Consider the following 22,762-nt stretch of genomic DNA (forward strand, 5'->3'; position numbering starts at 1 on the left):
CAGCGAACGATCGCCGCTGGCAGGCTGGAGATCAACTCTCTTACCTTCCGTTCCTGTGAGCGCGCGCGCATGTGTGCGCGCGTTCACAGGAAATCCCGGCTCACGCGAGATGACGCGTATATGCGTCGCTGAGCGCAGGGCTGCCACCTCTGGAACGCGAATCTGCGTACAGCGGTCCGGAGGTGGTTAAAAGGGTTTTGGCACTTCACCAAATAGCATTTATTATGTAGAGAAAGTTAATACAAGGCACTTACTAATGTATTGTGATTGTCCATATTGCCTCCTTTGCTGGCTGGATTCATTTTTCCATCATATTATTCACGGCTCATTTCCATGGTTACGACCACCCCCCAATCCCGCAGCGGTGGTCGTGCTTGCATACTATAAAACAAGCACCAGCCTGTGCAAGCTCCCATGGTCCTGGTCACTACAGAGGCCGGCATTATTTCCTATAGTGTGTAAGCACGGCCACCGCTGCGGGATTGGACGGTGGTCGTAACCATGGAAATGAACCGTGTATAATGTGATGGAAAAATGAATCCAGCCAGCAAAGGAGGCAATATGGAGAATCACAATACATTAGTAAGTGCCTTGCATTACCTTTCTGTACATGATAAATGCCACTTGCTGAAGTGAGAAAAACCCTTTAATTTTTTATGATGTGAGCCCATTTAATTAGTACATATGCCCTGGTGGAAAACAATTCCACCAATGTTTTCGGGGTTTTGACATCACAGCGTTCACTGTGCGCTAAAAAGGACATGACGTCCTTTTTCTGCGGCTCAATACGAATCCAGCGTTACCAAACTTGTAAAAGTTTTTTCTTTTGTCTTACTACTTAAAAAAAATAAAAACCTTTTCTTTGTATCGCCATTTTCTGATAGACTTTTCTGATAACTTTCCATCCACAGAGCTGTATGAGGGCTTGTTTTTGGCAGGACGAACTGTAGTTTTTATTGGTAACATTTTTTGTGGGAAGTACAACTTTTTGATCACCATTATTCAATATTTTGGGGGAAAAGGTAACAAAAAAATGGTAAATCATGTAGTTTTATTTATTTTTTCCCGTTGCGGTGTTCACTGCACAGGAATTTTTTTAAAATATTTTAATAGTCCAGACATTTTTGGATGCGGCAATACCTAATATGTTTGTTTTTTTGTTTTTTTTTACCTTTTTTTACTTTTTATTTAATAACTATTAGCCCCCTTAGACATCCTAAGTAGAGATTTACTGTACCCTAAGTAGAGATCTAGAGATCTATTAGGGTGAATTGGATTTTACACTGTCCCTGCTGCCCTGTGCCTTGTGCATAATTCAGCAGGGAGGCTACCATGGCACACCTGGAAGGCTTCGGAAGCGTCCAGGCTACCATGGCAACCGATCAGAGTTCGGCGATTTTGCTGCGGGGGCTCCAATCAGAAGGCAGAGGGAGCAGCATCCCTCTGCCTAACTCCACATGTCGCCACCAATAACCACCTAGGAACTTGCGCCATAAAACGTACTGTCCCTACGCAATCCCTTGCCATCTCCCCAAACTGAACACAGTCAGTGTTTGGTCAGTGTTTGATCAGTGATTTTGATCCATGACCAGGTACGGGTCAAAAACACAGAATAGATACAAATCTTTCCGTTATTATTATATTTCCGTTATCTTAAGTCTGTATAGGTTCTGCTTCTGGTTTGGGCTCACAATCAATGATGGCAATCACTGACCAAACACTGACTGTGCGAATATGGCTGAAGGCTAATTTGACATTGCATTTTTTAAATGTGCTGGAACAGCCTGCCTATTTCACTATAACTGACATAGCCGGATACTGCCGATAAACGCCAGACCCCCACTAACTTTAATGGGATCGAGCTGATTTCTGGCATGAGTGCAGGGTTTTGGCCAGACAAAAACGCGTTCTTATATCTTCACTAGAGTTGAGCGAACACCTGGATGTTCGGGTTCGAGAAGTTCGGCCGAACTTCCCGGAAATGTTCGGGTTCGGGATCCGAACCCGACCCGAACTTCGTCCCGAACCCGAACCTGAACCCCATTGAAGTCAATGGGGACCCGAACTTTTCGGCACTAAAAAGGCTGTAAAACAGCCCAGGAAAGAGCTAGAGGGCTGCAAAAGGCAGCAACATGTAGTTAAATCCCCTGCAAACAAATGTGGATAGGGAAATGAATTAAAATAAAAATAAAATAAATAAAAATTAACCAATATCAATTGGAGAGAGGTCCCATAGCAGAGAATCTGGCTTCATGTCAGCAGAGAATCAGTCTTCATGTCACCCAAAACTGGAACAGTCCATTGTCAGATATTTAGGCCCTGGCACCCAGGCAGAGGAGAGAGGTCCCATAGTAGAGATTCAGGCTTCATGTCAGCAGAGAATCTGTCTTCACGTCAGCCAACACTGGAACAGGCCACTGTCACATATTTAGGCCCAGACACCCAGACAGAGGAGAGAGGTCCCATAACAGAGATTCAGGCTTCATGTCAGCAGAGAATCAGTCTTCATGTCATAGCAGAGAATCAGGCTTCACGTCACCCACCACTGGAACAGGCCACTGTCACACATTTAGGCCCCGGCACCCAGACAGAGGAGAGGTTCATTCAACTTTGGATTGCCCCGCAATATAATGGTAAAATGAAAATAAAAATAGGATTGAATGAGGAAGTGCCCTGGAGTAGAATAATATATTGTTAAGGGGAGGTAGTTAATGTCTAATCTGCACAAGGGATGGACAGGTCCTGTGGGATCCATGCCTGGTTCATTTTTATGAACGTCAGCTTGTCCACATTGGCTGTAGACAGGCGGCTGCGTTTGTCTGTAATGACGCCCCCTGCCGTGCTGAATACACGTTCAGACAAAACGCTGGCCGCCGGGCAGGCCAGCACCTCCAAGGCATAAAAGGCTAGCTCTGGCCACGTAGACAATTTGGAGACCCAAAAGTTGAATGGGGCCGAACCATCAGTCAGTACGTGGAGGGGTGTGCACACGTACTGTTCCACCGTACTGTTCCACCATGAAATGTTGCCTCCTGCTAACACGTTCCGTATCAGGTGGTGGTGCAGTTAGCTGTGGCGTGGTGACAAAACTTTTCCACATCTCTGCCATGCTAACCCTGCCCTCAGAGGAGCTGGCCGTGACACAGCTGTGTTGGCGACCTCTTGCTCCTCCTCTGCCTTCGCCATGGGCTTCCACTGGTTCCCCTGTGACATTTGGGAATGCTCTCAGTAGCGCGTCTACCAACGTGCGCTTGTACTCGCGCATCTTCCTATCACGCTCCAGTGCAGGAAGTAAGGTGGGCACATTGTCTTTGTGCAGTGTACGGGGACTGTAATGCCCGTCACTACAAAAGGGTCACTTGGTGTGCTGTCGCCCCCCCTTACTTATGGGGAAGTTGGTATATGTCATCTTTATAAAATGTAATTGAATGTAATGCTATGTATTTCCCTGTTACTGTGAAACTTGCATGCACAGGCCTGATAGGGGTGTCATTCCAGCTCTTAGTCATTAGAGGGAGCTAGGGAGCCCTAGTTTATATAAGGCCCAGTCAGGGAAGGGAAAGTCAGTCTGGAGTCTAGAGTTCAGAAGTTTCTAGAGCCTGAGGAAGCTGAGAGGGACAGAGGCAAGCCAAGGAAAGCAAGAGGTACTTAAGTCCACAGAGGAGGTACTTTAATAGAATAAAACCCAAGGATATACGCCAGAGCTAGGGCATTGGACCTTGGAGAAGAATTTCTATGTTCCAGGATCAGACAGGAATAGATTGCAAACGGCCTGTACTGCAAGTCCTGAGTGAAACACTCTGAAATCACCTTGCTGAACTGTATTGCCTGCATCAACCGTATTGAAAGATCGACTGTATGCAAAGGAACTGCGATTCCATTAATGTCCCTATATTGATGATGACTACTAAAGTTGGAGTTCTGCTTTAACCTCACGTGTTCCTCAGTTATTCCTGCTATCAGCAAACGGCGTGCCACCGTTTAATTGGCACTGGCGTCACGAACTTTTCCTATCATCACCTGCCCTTGCAGAGAGTCAGCCGTACCAGGTTAGTGACTATTGCACTACAACACCCAGGAACATTTCAACACACAACTTGAGTACGCTGCACCTCTCTTTTGGCGTCACGAACAGGATACGCACGCTTTCTAGTGCAAGAAGCGTGAACTTTGTGCCTTATACAGTTGCCCTGTGACCAAAGTGACAAATTGCCTGTTTTATTCAAGTGGACTTTGTGGACTGAAAATCATACCCAAAGTGTACCTAAAACCTCCAAAAAGCGCTGTGCAGTGTTGCGCTATCAAGAGGAAGAAAATCGCCACATTGGAGTGTGGTTTTATGGACTTCTCATCATCCTGCTTGCTGTCAGTGAATAGTCAGCGTTTCTACCCAAAGATGGCCACCGGCCGCCTGGAGTGAAAGTTTCCCGCGCCGCTGAGGACCTTCATGGGCGGATCCCTGCAAAGACACAGAGAATCCCGCCCCTCGTCATCATCGCACCGCCGTGGCCCTGCTTCTCCGACGTCACCGCGTTCTCAGGACGTCCGGAATCTCGCGAGACTTGGCCTGCGCAAGCCCGGCGATACCGGTAAGCACCTGTAACCGGAGGGAAGGGGAGTGTTCCGGCCCCTTTAGTCGCCAGCGGCCACCTCTCAATAGACTACCATGTCAGAGCCGGGAGTGCCTGAGCAGCCGGCCCCGGGAGAGCTTGCGGCTCCTAATCATCCTACAGCCCCCAGCATGATGCCCTTTACCATGCCGTACTATTTCGGGGCCCCATGGTTCCCCCGCTACAGGGGAGAGACCCATACCCTAAGGGACTTTAAAGAAAAGTTGCTGGCACTATTCCGGCTGTACCCTATAAATGCCGACCAGCAAATGGAAATCCTGCTAGCGCAACTGGAGGGAGCTGCCCGCAGGGAAGTGTTATCCTGGCCTGCTACTGAGCGGAGTACTCTAGAACAGATCTTCACCCGCCTCAGAGCCACTTTTGAAACTAGGACTGCCTCAGAGATCAAGATGCACTTCTTTGGCAAGAAACAGAAGTCCGGTGAGTCCCTCCGTGATTATGCCCTATCACTTCAGGAGGCTTTAGGGGCTGTAATTCAGATAGATCCCAAAGAGGCTGATAACCGGGACCAGACCCTAAGGGAACAATTTATAACCGGGGTGTCTAGTGAGCAAATAAGGACCCAATTAAAGATGCTGTCCGCCCAGCACCCTAACAGTGCCTTTCTGGACTTTAAAGAACTGGCTATAAAAATTCTGGGGTCAGCAGAATCTACGGAGTTAAGCACCCCACCTGAGTCATCAGCCTGCAGGCCAAAACCGCTTATCACTAACCGAGCTGAGGCCGGTCAAGCTGTTCAAGCTTCAGCTACCGATACTATTGCCATGCTGACAGAGCAAGTAAATCACCTCACTAAAAGTCTAGAGAAAGTGTGCAGAAAAATAGAGGAATGGGAAAAACCCATAATGACAGAAGAAGAATTCCTGTCACCTCCTAGGCCGTTCCCACCTCCTTACCAAGAGACTCACCCCAGAGATCCTGGGAGGCGTAATAGAGATCGTAAGCGGTCCGTGTGCACATACTGCAAAAAGCTGGGACACACAGAATCCACGTGCTGGCAGTTAAACGGGCAACCCCTGAGGCTGAGGACCACCCCTCGGGAGGTAGAACACTAGGTCCAGAGGATCCAAATTGGATGCCACGGTATGTAGGATCCCATCCTAAAATCAATATAGAGATCAACGGGGTCCCCTTTGAAGCCCTATTAGATACTGGGTCTCAAGTCACTACTATTCAGCTGCCTGCATTTGAAAAGTTCTGGGACACCAACCAGTTAACCCAGCCGCCTGAATCCTGGGTGGAGATTATCGCCAGCAATGGCAAACCAGTAAAGATTCACGGATACTGGGAACCCACCCTGCAGGTGGGAGAAGTAACCTTGCCTCAACAGGGGGTGATAGTAGTACAGGCCGGCGACAGAGGAGGACATCCTGTCATTCTAGGCACCAATGTCTTCAGAAACTGTTATTCAGAAATACTTGCCGTATTACATCAGACTTTGCCCACTGCTTCCTCTGCTTCCAGGAGGGTGATTCAAAAGACTATTACTGTGTTAAGTGCCCAGCAGAGGTTTGCTAATGGGAAAGGAGAAATTTGTACTGCCAGGATTAGTGATATTAAGCCTGTGACTTTGCCTCCTAATTCTCAAACTCTTTTATGGTGTCGTGCTGTCCTGGGAGTCCAAGGCCGAGATTATCCAGCTCTGGTGGAACCAATCCAGATGGAGGATTACCCTTATGTGAGAGCTGCCAAGTCCCTGGTGAACGTCTCCCAAGGTAAAGTACCTGTCCGTCTGATTAACCTGAGTGATCATCCTGTGGCGCTTAGTAAGCATTGCCGTGTTGCCCAGCTTTCTCAGGTATCCTTCCAAGACATCATTCGTCTTCCAGTGACAGAAAAGCCGCCAGCCGCAGTCAGCGGATGCTCGCCGGTGACCCAGCCACAGGTGCCCTGGTGGGAAGAGCTCCATGTCGGGGACGAGACTACCCCCCAACAACAACAAGAAGGGATTATACAGCTTGTCAAGGAGCATCACCAGGCCTTCAGTAAGCATGCCACTGACTATGGAGAGGTTAGTGCCGTACAACACACCATACCCACTGGCTCTCATCCTCCTATCAAGGAGAGATACAGACCCTTACCGCCTACTTCATATCAGACTGTAAAGGAAATGATCCAAGAGATGAAAGACTCTAATGTAATCCGGGACAGCCGTAGTCCGTGGGCTGCACCCCTGGTCCTTGTAAAGAAGAAGGACGGTGGTATCCGTTTCTGTGTGGATTATAGGAAAATTAATCAAATAACCCACAAAGATGCATACCCACTGCCCCGCATTGAGGAGTCACTAACTGCTCTGGGCTCCTCTGCCTATTTCTCCACATTGGACTTGACCAGTGGCTACTGGCAAGTACCCATGGCCCCTGCAGATAGGGAAAAGACTGCTTTCACTACTCCCATGGGCCTGTTCGAATTTAATTGTATGCCGTTCGGGCTATGTAATGCCCCAGGAACTTTCCAGAGACTAATGGAACGGTGTTTGGGTCACAAAAACTTCGAAACAGTGCTGCTGTATCTAGATGATGTCATTGTGTACTCCAAAACATATGAAGACCATCTGAAACATTTGGCAGAGGTATTTGAAATCCTGATCAAATATGGTTTGAAGGTAAAGCCATCCAAGTGTCACTTGCTCAAACCTGCAGTAAGATACCTGGGGCATGTGGTAAGCGGAGAGGGCGTGCAACCTGACCCTGATAAGCTAGCAGCTGTCCGTAATTGGCCGGTTCCTACTACTGTCAAGGAAGTGAGGGGTTTCCTTGGTTTTGCCGGCTACTATAGGCGCTTTATCCCCCATTTTGCTCAAATAGCTGATCCTATCCAGGAGCTCTTGAGGGGGCAACCCAAAAAGAGTCCTAGAACTCCTGTGCCCATTGAGTGGAATGAGGAAAGAGAGATAGCGTTCCAATTGCTAAAAAAGAAACTGACCGAGCCTCCTGTGTTAGGTTATCCAGATTATAGCAAGCCTTTCCATCTTTATACCGATGCTAGCAAGCGAGGCCTGGGAGCTGTGTTAGCCCAAATCCAAGAGGGGAAAGAGAGAGTGATAGCATATGCAAGCCGCTCCCTGAAAGGAGCTGAGAAAAATGACCAGAATTATAGTTCCTTCAAACTAGAGTTCCTGGCATTAGTGTGGGCGGTGACGGAAAAATTCAAGGATTATCTGGCCGCCACCCCGTTCATTGCATTCACTGACAACAACCCTCTGGCACATCTAAATACAGCTAAGTTAGGGGCCTTGGAGCAAAGATGGGCCTCTCGCCTTGCCAACTATGATTTCTCTGTAAAATATCGTGCTGGACGTACTAATGATAATGCTGATGCTTTATCCAGGCTTCCCACAGAGACAGCTCCTGATGATGTGCGAGATGCTTGGGAAGATGTAGAGATGCCTGCTTTCTATAACAAATTTGCTCAACAGGATCAGGCTCGAGCTACCAATAACAGAGCTGCAGTTCCTTCATCCTCCAGTAGGCCTGAACCTAAAGAAGAAAGGTGGGTGAAACTACAGTCTGAAAGTAGAGTGCTGGGTGAGTTGTTGGACTTCATTACTAGTGGCAGAGCCCCTGAGAGGATTCGGCGTAAGAGTGCAGATCCTGAGCTCATCAAACTGTGGAGACAGCGCCATCAACTCTTCATACAAAAGGGCCTATTGCTACGGAGAAGCCTAGACCCAGTGTCCAACGAGAGAGTGCACCAGATTCTCATACCCCGACGAGATGCAGGTATGGTGTTGGAGATGTACCACAATCAATCCGGTCACTTTGGGGTCCAAAAGACTGAGGCTAATATCCGCCAACGGTTTTACTGGGTGGGCATGAGAGAAGACATGGAGAAATGGTGTCGGGAGTGTGTAGCCTGTGCCTTGAAACGGAGTGAGCACCATGATCAGAGGGCACCACTGAGACCCATTGTAAGTACCCGTCCTCTTGAACTTGTCGCCATCGACCATGTGAAACTGGAGCCTAGTCGCTCAGGGTATGCTTATGCCATGACTATTATTGATCATTTCACTAAGTTTGTTGTAGCGGTGCCTGTGAGAGACCAGACAGCCAAGACTACAGCCGAACTGTTCTGGAAGCACTTCCTCCTGCCCTACGGATGCCCAGAAAAGATCCTCACCGATCAAGGACCTGCTTTTGAGTCCCATCTGTTCCATGAACTGTGCCGCTTACACAACTGTAAGAAGATCCGGACAACGGCCTACCATCCTCAAGGTAATGGATTATGTGAAAAAATGAATCAGACCTTGATAGAGATGCTGAGGGCCGTGCCTCCTGAAAACAGAGGAGATTGGCCTAGTCTGTTGCCACAGCTCATGTTCACGTACAATCATACCATCCATTGTTCCACTGGGTATACCCCTTTTTACTTGATGTTTGGGCGCCAAGGGACATTGCCTGCTGATCATTCATTGGACATACACGTCCCTGATTGCATTAACCCATTACCTAACACCGACTGGGTTGCTGAGCACCAAAGGCGATTGAATGCAGCCAAAGCCATTGTTCAGGAACTTATGGACTTTGCTAGAGACCGACAGCAGAGAGACTATGATCAGGCAGCCCATGCAGAACCCTTGACCATAGGGGCCGTGGTATGGTTAAAGAATAACCGTCGTACAAGTAAACTGGACAGTAAATGGGAGCAAAGTCCCTATGTTGTCACTGCAATCCCAAATGTTGGGACTCATACTTATGAGATCACCCGGGAAGGCAAGGGATCCCAAATTGTACACCGAAACCGGTTAAAGCTCTGCCTGACACCAGAACCCAGTGCCGAGAGTCCTGGATCTGAATTCCCTGTGTCAGAGTCAGCAATACAGCCCGAGGATCCTATGCAGGCTGTCAATCATCTAAGGCATGACGCTGATCCCATGCATTGGCTTCTGACACCATGGTTGAACTTGCTGGTGCCTGCTCCGGCCCCTACTGTCTCTTCACCTCCAGAAGAGCCGGTTCAAGATACCCCGGATCCAGTTCTCCCTCTCGTGGATATTGTTGTTCCAGTTGTTCCTGTTGTTCCAGTTGTTCCTGACCAAGGTCTCACTGATGGAGACCCTCCTGTTGCTCCTCTCTTTTCTACCTCGTTGCTAAGGGAAGAGGAGACCCCTGTGCTGAGAAGGTCTACCCGGATGACCAGGGGACGCCCGCCAGTCCGTTTAGGAGACTTTGACTATTCTGGTGGTGTCTCCTCCCAAACCGTTGCTACTGGTAATACCTTGTTGGACATTTGTGCGCAAGAATGGACTCCCCCACGTGAGCCCTTGCCTGTGATACACCCACAGGAAACCCCTGGGTAGTTCCGTTTTTATACTGTTTTATCTATTTTACTGTTCTATTATGGACTTATTCATTGTCATGGACTATCCTGGTTATAATGTTACGCTGTGCCAGGTCAGCGCCCCAGTTCCATTCACTATCCTGAGAAGAAGAGAACGACGCCCCTTGTCACTACCCTTCACCTTTATCAATTGGACCTGATCTGAATGTAAATGCAGATGAATTACCTATATGTATGCCTGCATGTCTCTTTTTCTGTTTCAGGTAGAGATTCCAGTTGGGCGAGCCCTGATGGAGTACGAGGCCGTACTCAGCTTAAAGCAGTGGGGTATGTAGTGTACGGGGACTGTAATGCCCATCACTACAAAAGGGTCACTTGGTGTGCTGTCGCCCCCCCTTACTTATGGTGAAGTTGGTATATGTCATCTTTATAAAATGTAATTGAATGTAATGCTATGTATTTCCCTGTTACTGTGAAACTTGCATGTACAGGCCTGCTAGGGGTGTCATTCCAGCTCTTAGTCATTAGAGGGAGCTAGGGAGCCCTAGTTTATATAAGGCCCAGTCAGGGAAGGGAAAGTCAGTCTGGAGTCTAGAGTTCAGAAGTTTCTAGAGCCTGAGGAAGCTGAGAGGGACAGAGGCAAGCCAAGGAAAGCAAGAGGTACTTAAGTCCACAGAGGAGGTACTTTAATAGAATAAAACCCAAGGATATACGCCAGAGCTAGGGCATTGGACCTTGGAGAAGAATTTCTATGTTCCAGGATCAGACAGGAATAGATTGCAAACGGCCTGTACTGCAAGTCCTGAGTGAAACACTCTGAAATCACCTTGCTGAACTGAATGGCGTGCATCAACCGTATTGAAAGATCGACTGTATGCAAAGGAACTGCGATTCCATTAATGTCCCTATATTGATGATGACTACTAAAGTTGGAGTTCTGCTTTAACCTCACGTGTTCCTCAGTTATTCCTGCTATCAGCAAACGGCGTGCCACCGTTTAATTGGCACTGGCGTCACGAACTTTTCCTATCATCACCTGCCCTTGCAGAGAGTCAGCCGTACCAGGTTAGTGACTATTGCACTACAACACCCAGGAACATTTCAACACACAACTTGAGTACGCTGCATTTGTACCGGGGATCCAGCAGGGTGGCAACCCAGTAGTCCGCACACGTTAAAATGTGGGCAACTCTGCTGTCGTTGCGCAGGCACTGCAGCATGTAGTCGCTCATGTGTGCCAGGCTGCCCAGAGGTAAGGACAAGCTGTCCTCTGTGGGAGGCGTATCGTCATCGTCCTGCGTTTCCCCCCAGCCACGCACCAGTGATGGGCCCGAGCTGCGTTGGGTGCCACCCCGCTGTGAACATGCTTCATCCTCATCGTCCTCCACCTCCTCCTCATCCTCGTCCTCCTCGTCCTCCAGTAGTGGGCCCTGTCTGGCCACATTTGTACCTGGCCTCTGCTGTTGCAAAAAACCTCCCTCTGAGTCACTTCGAAGAGACTGGCCTGAAAGTGCTAAAAATGACCCCTCTTCCTCCTCCTCATCCTGGGCCACCTCCTCTTCCATCATCGCCCTAAGTGTTTTCTCAAGGAGACATAGAAGTGGTATTGTAACGCTGATAACGGCGTCATCGCCACTGGCCATGTTGGTGGAGTACTCAAAACAGCGCAACAGGGCACACAGGTCTCGCATGGAGGCCCAGTCATTGGTGGTGAAGTGTGTCTGTTCCGCAGTGCGACTGACCCGTGCGTGCTGCAGCTGAAACTCCACTATGGCCTGCTGCTGCTCGCACAGTCTGTCCAGCATATGCAAGGTGGAGTTCCACCTGGTGGGCACGTCGCATATGAGGCGGTGAGCGGGAAGGCCGAAGTTACGCTGTAGCGCAGACAGGCGAGCAGCGGCAGGATGTGAACGCCGGAAGCGCGAACAGACGGCCCGCACTTTATGCTGCAGCTCTGACATGTCGGGGTAGTTGCGAATGAACTTCTGCACCACCAAATTCAGCACATGCGCCAGGCAAGGGATGTGCGTCAAATCGGCTAGTCCCAGAGCTGCAACGAGATTTCGCCCATTATCGCACACCACCAGGCCGGGCTTGAGGCTCACCGGCAGCAACCACTCGTCGGTCTGTTGTTCTATACCCCGCCACAACTCCTGTGCGGTGTGGGGCCTGTCCCCCAAACATATGAGTTTCAGAATGGCCTGCTGACGTTTACCCCGGGCTGTGCTGAAGTTGGTGGTGAAGGTGTGTGGCTGACTGGATGAGCAGGTGGAAGAAGAGGAGGAGGAAGCTGAGTAGGAGGAGGAGGAGACAGGAGGCAAAGAATGTTGCCCTGCGATCCTTGGCGGCGGAAGGACGTGCGCCAAACAGCTCTCCGCCTGGGGCCCAGCCGCCACTACATTTACCCAGTGTGCAGTTAGGGAGATATAGCGTCCCTGGCCGTGCTTACTGGTCCACGTATCTGTGGTTAGGTGGACCTTGCCACAGATGGCGTTGCGCAGTGCACACTTGATTTTATCGGATACTTGGTTGTGCAGGGAAGGCACGGCTCTCTTGGAGAAGTAGTGGCGGCTGGGAACAACATACTGTGGGACAGCAAGCGACATGAGCTGTTTGAAGCTGTCTGTGTCCACCAGCCTAAATGACAGCATTTCATAGGCCAGTAGTTTAGAAATGCTGGCATTCAGGGCCAGGGATCGAGGGTGGCTAGGTGGGAATTTACGCTTTCTCTCAAATGTTTGTGAGATGGAGAGCTGAACGCGGCCGTGTGACATGGTTGAGATGCTTGGTGACGCAGGTGGTGGTGTTGGTAGTACATCCCATGTTTGCTGGGCGGCAGGTGCCAACGTTCCTCCAGAGGCGGAGGAAGAGGCCGAGGCGGCAGCAGCAGAAGAGGCCGAGGCGGCAGCAGCAGAAGAGGTAGCAGGGGGAGCCTGAGTGACTTCCTTGTTTTTAAGGTGTTTACTCCACTGCAGTTCATTGCATGCAGGTGCCTGGTCATGCAGGTTGTGCTAAGGTTCAGAACGTTAATGCCTCGCTTCAGGCTCTGATGGCACAGCGTGCAAACCACTCGGGTCTTGTCGTCAGCACATTGTTTGAAGAAGTGCCATGCCAGGGAACTCTTTGAAGCTGCCTTTGGGGTGCTCGGTCCCAGATGGCGGCGGTCAGTAGCAGGAGGAGTCTCTTGGCGGCGGGTGTTCTGCTTTTGCCCACTGCTCCCTCTTTGTCTTTTGCTACGCTGTTGGCTCGGTCTCACCACTGCCTCGTCCTCCGAACTGTGAAAGTCAGTGGCACGACCTTCATTCCATGTGGGGTCTAGGACCTCATCGTCCCCTGCATCGTCTTCATCCCTGATCTCCTGTTCAGTCTGCACACTGCAGAAAGACGCAGCAGTTGGAACCTGTGTTTTGTCATCATCAGAGACGTGCTGAGGTGGTATTCCCATGTCCTTATCATCAGGAAACATAAGTGGTTGTGCGTTAGTGCATTCTATGTCTTCCACCGCTGGGGAAGGGCTAGGTGGATGCCCTTGGGAAACCCTGCCAGCAGAGTCTTCAAACAGCATAAGAGACTGCTGCATAACTTGAGGCTCAGACAGTTTCCCTGATATGCATGGGGGTGATGTGACAGACTGATGGGCTTGGTTTTCATGCGCCATCTGTGCGCTTTCTGCAGAAGACTGGGTGGGAGATAATGTGAACGTGCTGGATCCACTGTCGGCCACCCAATTGACTAATGCCTGTACCTGCTCAGGCCTTACCATCCTTAGAACGGCATTGGGCCCCACCAAATATCCCTGTAAATTCTGTTGGCTACTGGGACCTGAGGTAGTTGGTACACTAGGACGTGTGGCTGTGGCAGAACGGCCACGTCCTCTCCCAGCACCAGAGGGTCCACTAACACCACCGCGACCATGTCCGCGTCCCTTACTAGATGTTTTCCTCATTGTTACCGTTCACCACAATAAGAAAAATATTATTTGGCCCAATGTATTGAATTCAAATTCAGGCCTTTTTTTACAGACACCTAACACTATCTGGCTATCTATTTAGGTACCGTATTACACTAATACAGGCACACCAGTAATGACAGATTTAGCTGAATATAAATTTGAGGCCTATTATTTAGGCGCTGGGTGACAGGTATACGTTTACGGACAGAATTAGACTTGGATCTGCACAGTAGCGTGTGTGTGAAGTTATTGAGAATTACCCTATCAGCACCTTGAATCTAATATACCCTTTTAGGGATAGATTTAAAGTAGGCCTGAATTGTATTTCAACCCAGAACAAAAACTGTGCTTTGACGGACACTAAATAACTTGACCAGCTAAAGCAATAATGACAGATTTGGATGAATATAAATTTGAGGCCTAATTTTTAGGCGCTGGGTGACAGGTATACGTTTACACACAGAATTAGACTTGGAATTGCACAGTAGCGTGTGTGTGAAGTTATTGAGAATAACCCTATCTGCATCTTGAATCTTATATACCCTTTTAGGGATAGATTTAAAGTAGGCCTGATACAGTAGCGTGTGTGTGAAGTTATTGAGAATAACCCTATCTGCACCTTGAATCTTATATACCCTTTTAGGGATAGATTTAAAGTAGGCCTGATACAGTAGCGTGTGTGTGAAGTTATTGAGAATAACCCTATCTGCACCTTGAATCTTATATACCCTTTTAGGGATAGATTTAAAGTAGGCCTGATACAGCAGAAACCACTAATTTAGAGAATTGCAAAATTGGGAATTGTATTTCAACCCAGAACAAAAACTGTGCTTTGACGGACACTAAATAACTTGACCAGCTAAAGCAATAATGACAGATTTGGATGAATATAAATTTGAGGCCAATTATTTAGGCGCTGGGTGACAGGTATACATTTACACACAGAATTAGACTTGGATCTGCACAGTAGCGTGTGTGTGAAGTTATTGAGAATGACCCCATCAGCACCTTGAATCTAATATACCCTTTTAGGGATAGATTTAAATAACCACACTATTGATGGTTAAATGGACTTGGTGGCAGCTTGCCCCTGATATAGGATATAGCAAAAAAATAACCACACTATTGATGGTTAAATGGACTTGGTGGCAGCTTGTGCTGGCGCACCACAAGCCACAAAATGGCCGCCGATCACCCCAGAAAAAAGTGACTGAAAAACGCTCTGGGCAGCCTAAAAACAGTGAGCAATTGAATAGCAGCAGTTCAATGATCCACAGCTGTAGATCGATCACTGAATGAAGTCTTTTGGAGGAGTTAATCTGCCTAATCTCGCCCTAACGTCGCAGCTGCAACCTCTCCCTACACTTGTAACAGCAGAGTGACGTGCGGCGCTACGTGACCCAAGCTTATATAGAGGCTGGGTCACATGCTGCACTGGCCAATCACAGCCATGCCAATAGTAGGCATGGCTGTGATGGCCTCTTGGGGTAAGTAGTATGACACTTGTTGATTGGCTGCTTTGCAGCCTTTCAAAAAGCGCCAAGAAAGCGCCGAACACCGAACCCGGACTTTTACGAAAATGTTCGGGTCCGTGTCACGGACACCCCAAAATTCAGTACGAACCCGAACTATACAGTTCGGGTTCGCTCATCCCTACTCTTCACCTGTGTGGCTTCCTCAGGGGGTAAATAATAATAGCGCTCCATTCAACTCTTTGGGACTGCCAGTAATAGCTGTGCGCTGTACTCGGCTCTCTCCAACAGTGCCATCAAGATGATTACATCAGTAATGTGCATGCCCGACCCACCGCTCCATTTTACAGAGCCCTCAGGGGTACGAGGCCCCTGTTTTTGTTAATGGTGGGGGCCCAGCAGTCGGACCCCCTACCGATCTAAGAGTTATCTCCCATCATGTGGATACTGGATAACTTGAGATGCCCCTGTAAAGCAGATCTGGAGGGTCTCCTAGCTGAGGGCAGCACAGGATAGAGGATGGGATGTTAACACCAGGGCATACACACTAATTTCATCTCATAAAAGGTTCATAATTTTGCATATATGCATAATACATCATATAAGTCTGCCTGCAGTCACCACTAGGGGGAGCTAACTGCATATAGGGATTTTACAGGATTATAATATCAATGGCCTACTCTCAGGATAGGCCATCAATATATAATATGTGGGTTCCAGCTTCCCGGACACCCACCAATCAGTTGTTCTAGAGTAGCGCCAGAAATAGTAGCTGGAACTACACAGCTCTTTCTAGTAGATGGAGCTGGTTACGGCAGCACTGTGCCCATTCACGATTTCTGGTGCTGGAGCTACTTAGTGCCCCATACTGCAGAATGGCACTTTGATTCCCCCACAGAGTAGTTATGACCGTTTAGTGCCCTCACATAGTAGTTTTACCTGTTTTGTGCCCCCACACAGTAGTTATGCTTCCTTAGTGCCCCAACACAGTAGTTCTGTCCCCCTTAGTGCCCCCACACTGTAGTTCTGCCCCCTTAATGCCCTCACACAGTAGAATGCCCCTTAGTGCCCCTTTACAGAAGTGAAGCCCCTGTAGTGTTAATAAAATTAAGGAGTAATACTCACCTCACCCCATTCCCCCAATGCACAGAGAACATCATACCCTACCCAGCAGCAGGCACTATACAGTGACATGCTGAGCTGGGCAGGAGAGCACACAGACTGGAAAATAATCCCCAGCCTGTGCATTTTCCAGTTCAGTAGGCACAATGACGTCACTGCATTGTGCCTGCTGCTGGGGAGCGCACAGGCCAGGGAATGGTAAAGAAGGGAGTTGTTGGACCCCTGCTTCACCAACGCATTCAACTGCATCTGCGTCCTCATGATGCAGATACAGTTGAAATCGTGACATGCCAGGGCTCCCCTGGGACTGTGGGGCAGCGGCCAAAATGCGGAAGAGTTAGGCCCCTTTCACACAAGCAAGCTTTCCCCGCAGGTGCGATGCGTGACATGAACGCATAGCACCAGCACTGAATCCTGTTCATTTCAATGGGTCTGTCTACATGAGTGTTTTTTTTAAGCATCAGTTCTGCATTGCGTAAAAAACACAGCATTTTCTATATTATGTGTTTTTCACGCAGCCCTGGCCCCATAGAAGTGAATGGGGCTTCAGTGAAATAAGCATTGCATCCGGAAGCAAGTGCGGATGCAATGCGTTTTTCACTGATGGTTACTAATGTAACACCCTAGAGTGGTGTTACCACTTCTGCACCTTGCTACTATTTTTTATGGTCTAACCTGTATGTTACCTATATATATATTTCCAGGTCCCTCAACACTGTGCATTTATAATAATGTTATGTAACTGTTCATGTAATGTGCCTGGTTCACCAGCAGGTGGCAGCAAACACGACAAAGCTATAGTTAGATAGAATAGAACTCACTATTCTATTCCCACCCCCCAATTGAGAAGATATTTCGAAGAAAGAGTTGTCTACTTAATTATTATATCAGATAATAGTTGTAGCTGGCCAGCTAAGACCTGTCCTAGGTTGCTAATACAGCTTATATGTTTAAAACAGCTAGACCTGCCAATAACCTTACTACAGTTCCTATGTTTATAAGTTAAAGACAAAAGCAGAGTTATTTATAGTGACTTCATGTTTGGAGGTCATGTAATAGTTATATTTAGTGTCCATAGAAGCAGAAAAAGATAATGTGCCTTTAAGATTCATTATATAATGTAAGGTAAGCTCAATGACACAGCAGACACAACAGAAAGCATAGAGTTAAACTGTTGTTGTTAAGCAGGAGTCTTGACCAATCCTAGCCAGCCTCACACAACCCAGGAATTTTGACCAATTACAGCCAGCCTCACACACAGCTTGTGTGGGAAATTCCCCTAGCAGGAGCTGATGGAATCATTATTCATCAGAGAGAGGAGCTGAACAGAAACACACTCCACTAAGAGCTGTGTTTTATGGAAGCAAGAGGCCAAAATAGGTATTTAAAACAGTTATATAATGTTCCTACTGTTAATATGCAGCAGTTTTCTGAACACTTGGTACCGAATCCGGCATCAATACATTTCAATGGAAATGAATGCCGGATTCGGCAATCCGGCAAGTGTTCCGGAACTTTGGCTGGAGAAAATACTGCAGCATACCGAGGTATTTTCTCCGGCCAAATACCATAAAAGGGACGGAACGGAAGACATCCTGATGCATACTGAATGGATTGCTTTCCCTTCAGAGTGCATTAGGACAAAACTGATGCGTTTTATTCCGGTATTGAGCTCCTATGACGGAACTCAATACCGGAAAACACATAATTGTTACAAACTAACCAACAGTGTGATTAGGGCTGTATATTCAGTGCAACATTACTAACTACCTTATAGGGCTTCTGTCACCCCCAAAACACATTTTTCATTTTTGGGCTTGTTAAAATCCTTATTGAACGACTATTCCCTATATAGGGCTCTTACCTTGGTCTGCGGCTTCGTTTCATTAAAAATCGATCTTTTAAAATATGCAAATGACTTCACTACCAGCAAGAAGGGCGTCTACTTGCTGGTAGCCGCCGCATCCTCCTTTTAAAAAACCGCCCCCTCCTTCAGTTGATTGACAGGGCCAGCGAGCGCTCTCCTTCTCCGGCTGGCCCTGTCAGCATTTCAAATCCCGCGCCTGTCTTCATTCGGCGCAGGCGCTCTGAGAGAAGGAGGCTCACCTCCTCAGCACTCCCTCAGTGTGCCTGCGCCAATGACATCACCGAAAGAGAAGACGTCATCGGCGCAGGCGCACTGAGGGAGTGCTGAGGAGGCGAGCGTACTTCTCTCAGAGCGAATGAAGACAGGCGCAGGATTTGAAATGATGACAGGGCCAGCCGGAGGAGGAGAGCGCTCGCTGGCCCTGTCAATCAACTGGAGGAGGGGTGCGGTTTTTTAAAAGGAGGATGCGGCGGCTACCAGCAAGTAGACGCCCTACTTGCTGGTAGTGAAGTCATTTGCATATTTTAAAAGATCGATTTTTAATGAAACGAAGCCACAGACCAAGATAAGAGCCCTATATAGGGAATAGTCGTTCAATAAGGATTTTAACAAGCCCAAAAATGAAAAATGTGTTTTGGAGGTGACAGAAGCCCTTTAACCACCTCCGGACCGCTGTACGCACAGACACGTCCTGGAGGTGGTTGATTGATTCCGAGTGGACGCGCCGGCGCGTCCTCTCGCGATGGCCGAGATTTCCTGTGAGCGCGCGCACACAGGAACGGAAGGTAAGAAAGTGGATCTCCAGCCTGCCAGCGGCGATCGTTCGCTGGCAGGCTGGAGATGTGATTTTTTTAACCCCTAACAGGTATATTAGACGCTGTTTTGATAACAGCGTCTAATATACCTGCTACCTGGTCCTCTGGTGGTCCCCTTTGTTTGGATCGACCACCAGAGGACACAGGTAGCTCAGTAATATGTTGCACCAAGCACCACACTACACTACACCCCCCCCCCGTCACTTATTAACCCCTTATTCACCCTTAATCACCCCTGATCACCCCATATAGACTCCCTGATCACCCCCCTGTCATTGATTACCCCCCTGTCATTGATCACCCCCCTGTAAAGCTCCATTCAGACGTCCGCATGATTTTTACAGATCCACTGATAGATGGATCGGATCCGCAAAACGCACACGGACGTCTGAATGGAGCCTTACAGGGGCATGATCAATGACTGTGGTTATCACCCCATATAGACTCCCTGATCACCCCCCTGTCATTGATTACCCCCCTGTCATTGATCACACCCCTGTAAAGCTCCATTCAGACGTCCGCATGATTTTTACGGATCCACTGATAGATGGATCGGATCCGCAAAACGCACACGGACGTCTGAATGGAGCCTTACAGGGGCATGATCAATGACTGTGGTGATCACCCCATATAGACTCCCTGATCACCCCCCTGTCATTGATTACCCCCCTGTCATTGATCACACCCCTGTAAAGCTCCATTCAGACGTCCGCATGATTTTTACGGATCCACTGATAGATGGATCGGATCCGCAAAACGCACACGGACGTCTGAATGGAGCCTTACAGGGGCATGATCAATGACTGTGGTGATCACCCCATATAGACTCCCTGATCCCCCCCCTGTCATTGATCACCCCCCTGTCATTGATCACCCCCCCTGTCATTGATTACCCCCCTGTCATTGATCACCCCCCTGTCATTGATCACCCCTCTGTAAGGCTCCATTCAGACATTTTTTTGGCCCAAGTTAGCGGAAATTATTATTTTTTTCTTACAAAGTCTCATATTCCACTAACTTGTGTCAAAAAATTAAATCTCACATGAACTCACCATACCCCTCACGGAATCCAAATGCGTAAAATTTTTTAGACATTTATATTCCAGACTTCTTCTCACGCTTTAGGGCCCCTAGAATGCCAGGGCAGTATAAATACCCCACATGTGACCCCATTTCGGAAAGAAGACACCCCCAGGTATTCCGTGAGGGGCATATTGAGTCCATGAAAGATTGAAATTTTTGTCCCAAGTTAGCGGAACGGGAAACTTTGTGAGAAAAAAATAAATAAAATCAATTTCCGCTAACTTGTGCCAAAAAAAAAAAATTTCTATGAACTCGCCATGCCCCTCATTGAATACCTTGGGGTGTCTTCTTTCCAAAATGGGGTCACATGTGGGGTATTTATACTGCCCTGGCATTCTAGGGGCCCTAAAGCGTGAGAAGAAGTCTGGGATCCAAATGTCTAAAAATGCCCTCCTAAAAGGAATGTGGGCCCCTTTGCGCATTTAGGCTGCAAAAAAGTGTCACACATGTGGTATCGCCGTACTCAGGAGAAGTTGGGGAATGTGTTTTGGGGTGTCATTTTACATATACCCATGCTGGGTGAGAGAAATATCTTGGCAAAAGACAACTTTTCCCATTTTTTTATACAAAGTTGGCATTTGACCAAGATATTTATCTCACCCAGCATGGGTATATGTAAAATGACACCCCAAAACACATTCCCCAACTTCTCCCGAGTACGGCGATACCACATGTGTGGCACTTTTTTGCAGCCTAGGTGGGCAAAGGGGCCCACATTCCAAAGAGCACCTTTCGGATTTCACAGGTCATTTACCTACTTACCACACATTAGGGCCCCTGGAAAATGCCAGGGCAGTATAACTACCCCACAAGTGACCCCATTTTGGAAAGAAGACACCCCAAGGTATTCCGTGAGGGGCATGGCGAGTTCCTAGAATTTTTTATTTTTTGTCACAAGTTAGTGGAAAATGATGATTTTTTTTTTTTTTTCATACAAAGTCTCATATTCCACTAACTTGTGACAAAAAATAAAAACTTCCATGAACTCACTATGACCATCAGCGAATACCTTGGGGTCTCTTCTTTCCAAAATGGGGTCACTTGTGGGGTAGTTATACTGCCCTGGCATTCTAGGGGCCCAAATGTGTGGTAAGGAGTTTGAAATCAAATTCTGTAAAAAATGACCAGTGAAATCCGAAAGGTGCTCTTTGGAATATGGGCCCCTTTGCCCACCTAGGCTGCAAAAAAGTGTCACACATCTGGTATCTCCGTACTCAGGAGAAGTTGGGGAATGTGTTTTAGGGTGTCATTTTACATATACCCATGCTGGGTGAGAGAAATATCTTGGCAAAAGACAACTTTTCCCATTTTTTTATACAAAGTTGGCATTTGACCAAGATATTTATCTCACCCAGCATGGGTATATGTAAAAAGACACCCCAAAACACATTCCTCAACTTCTCCTGAGTACGGAGATACCAGATGTGTGACACTTTTTTGCAGCCTAGGTGGGCAAAGGGGCCCATATTCCAAAGACCACCTTTCGGATTTCACTGGTCATTTTTTACAGAATTTGATTTCAAACTCCTTACCACACATTAGGGCCCCTAGAATGCCAGGGCAGTATAACTACCCCACAAGAGACCCCATTTTGGAAAGAAGAGACCCCAAGGTATTTCGTGATGGGCATAGTGAGTTCATAGAACTTTTTATTTTTTGTCACAAGTTAGTGGAATATGAGACTTTGTAAGAAAAAATAAATAAAAAATCATCATTTTCCGCTAACTTGTGACAAAAAATAAAAAGTTCTATGAACTCACTATGCCCATCAGCGAATACCTTAGGGTGTGTACTTTCCGAAATGGGGTCATTTGTGGGGTGTTTGTACTGTCTGGGCATTGTAGAACCTCAGGAAACATGACAGGTGCTCAGAAAGTCAGAGCTGCTTCAAAAAGTGGAAATTCACATTTTTGTACCATAGTTTGTAAACGCTATAACTTTTACCCAAACCATTTTTTTTTTTACCCAAACATTTTTTTTTTAGCAAAGACATGTAGAACAATAAATTTAGAGCAAAATTTATATATGGATCTCGTTTTTTTTGCAAAATTTTACAACTGAAAGTGAAAAATGTCATTTTTTTGCAAAAAAATCTTTAAATTTCGATTGATAACAAAAAAAGTAAAAATGTCAGCAGCAATGAAATACCACCAAATGAAAGCTCTATTAGTGAGAAGAAAAGGAGGTAAAATTCATTTGGGTGGTAAGTTGCATGACCGAGCAATAAACGGTGAAAGTAGTGTAGGTCAGAAGTGTAAAAAGTGGCCTGGTCTTTCAGGGTGTTTAAGCCATGGGGGCTGAGGTGGTTAAGTAAGCTTCAGCAGCTAAATTATTAGATAGCTGTCTGTGCCACAGTACACGGATTTAAGGGGATATGAAGTTAATATACCTGCTGACCTCCCAGCTAGACAAAATTCTTGAATTATAGTGGAAGATTCATATGATCACTTCATTTTTTAACATTGTTAGTTTTGGGTAATACACTTTCTTTGTTTTTAATAAGGACACAATAAATGTTTTATTTTAACAAACTGGTAAAA

Source organism: Bufo bufo, chromosome 8, assembly GCF_905171765.1.
Source record: "Bufo bufo chromosome 8, aBufBuf1.1, whole genome shotgun sequence".
NCBI lineage: Eukaryota > Metazoa > Chordata > Amphibia > Anura > Bufonidae > Bufo > Bufo bufo.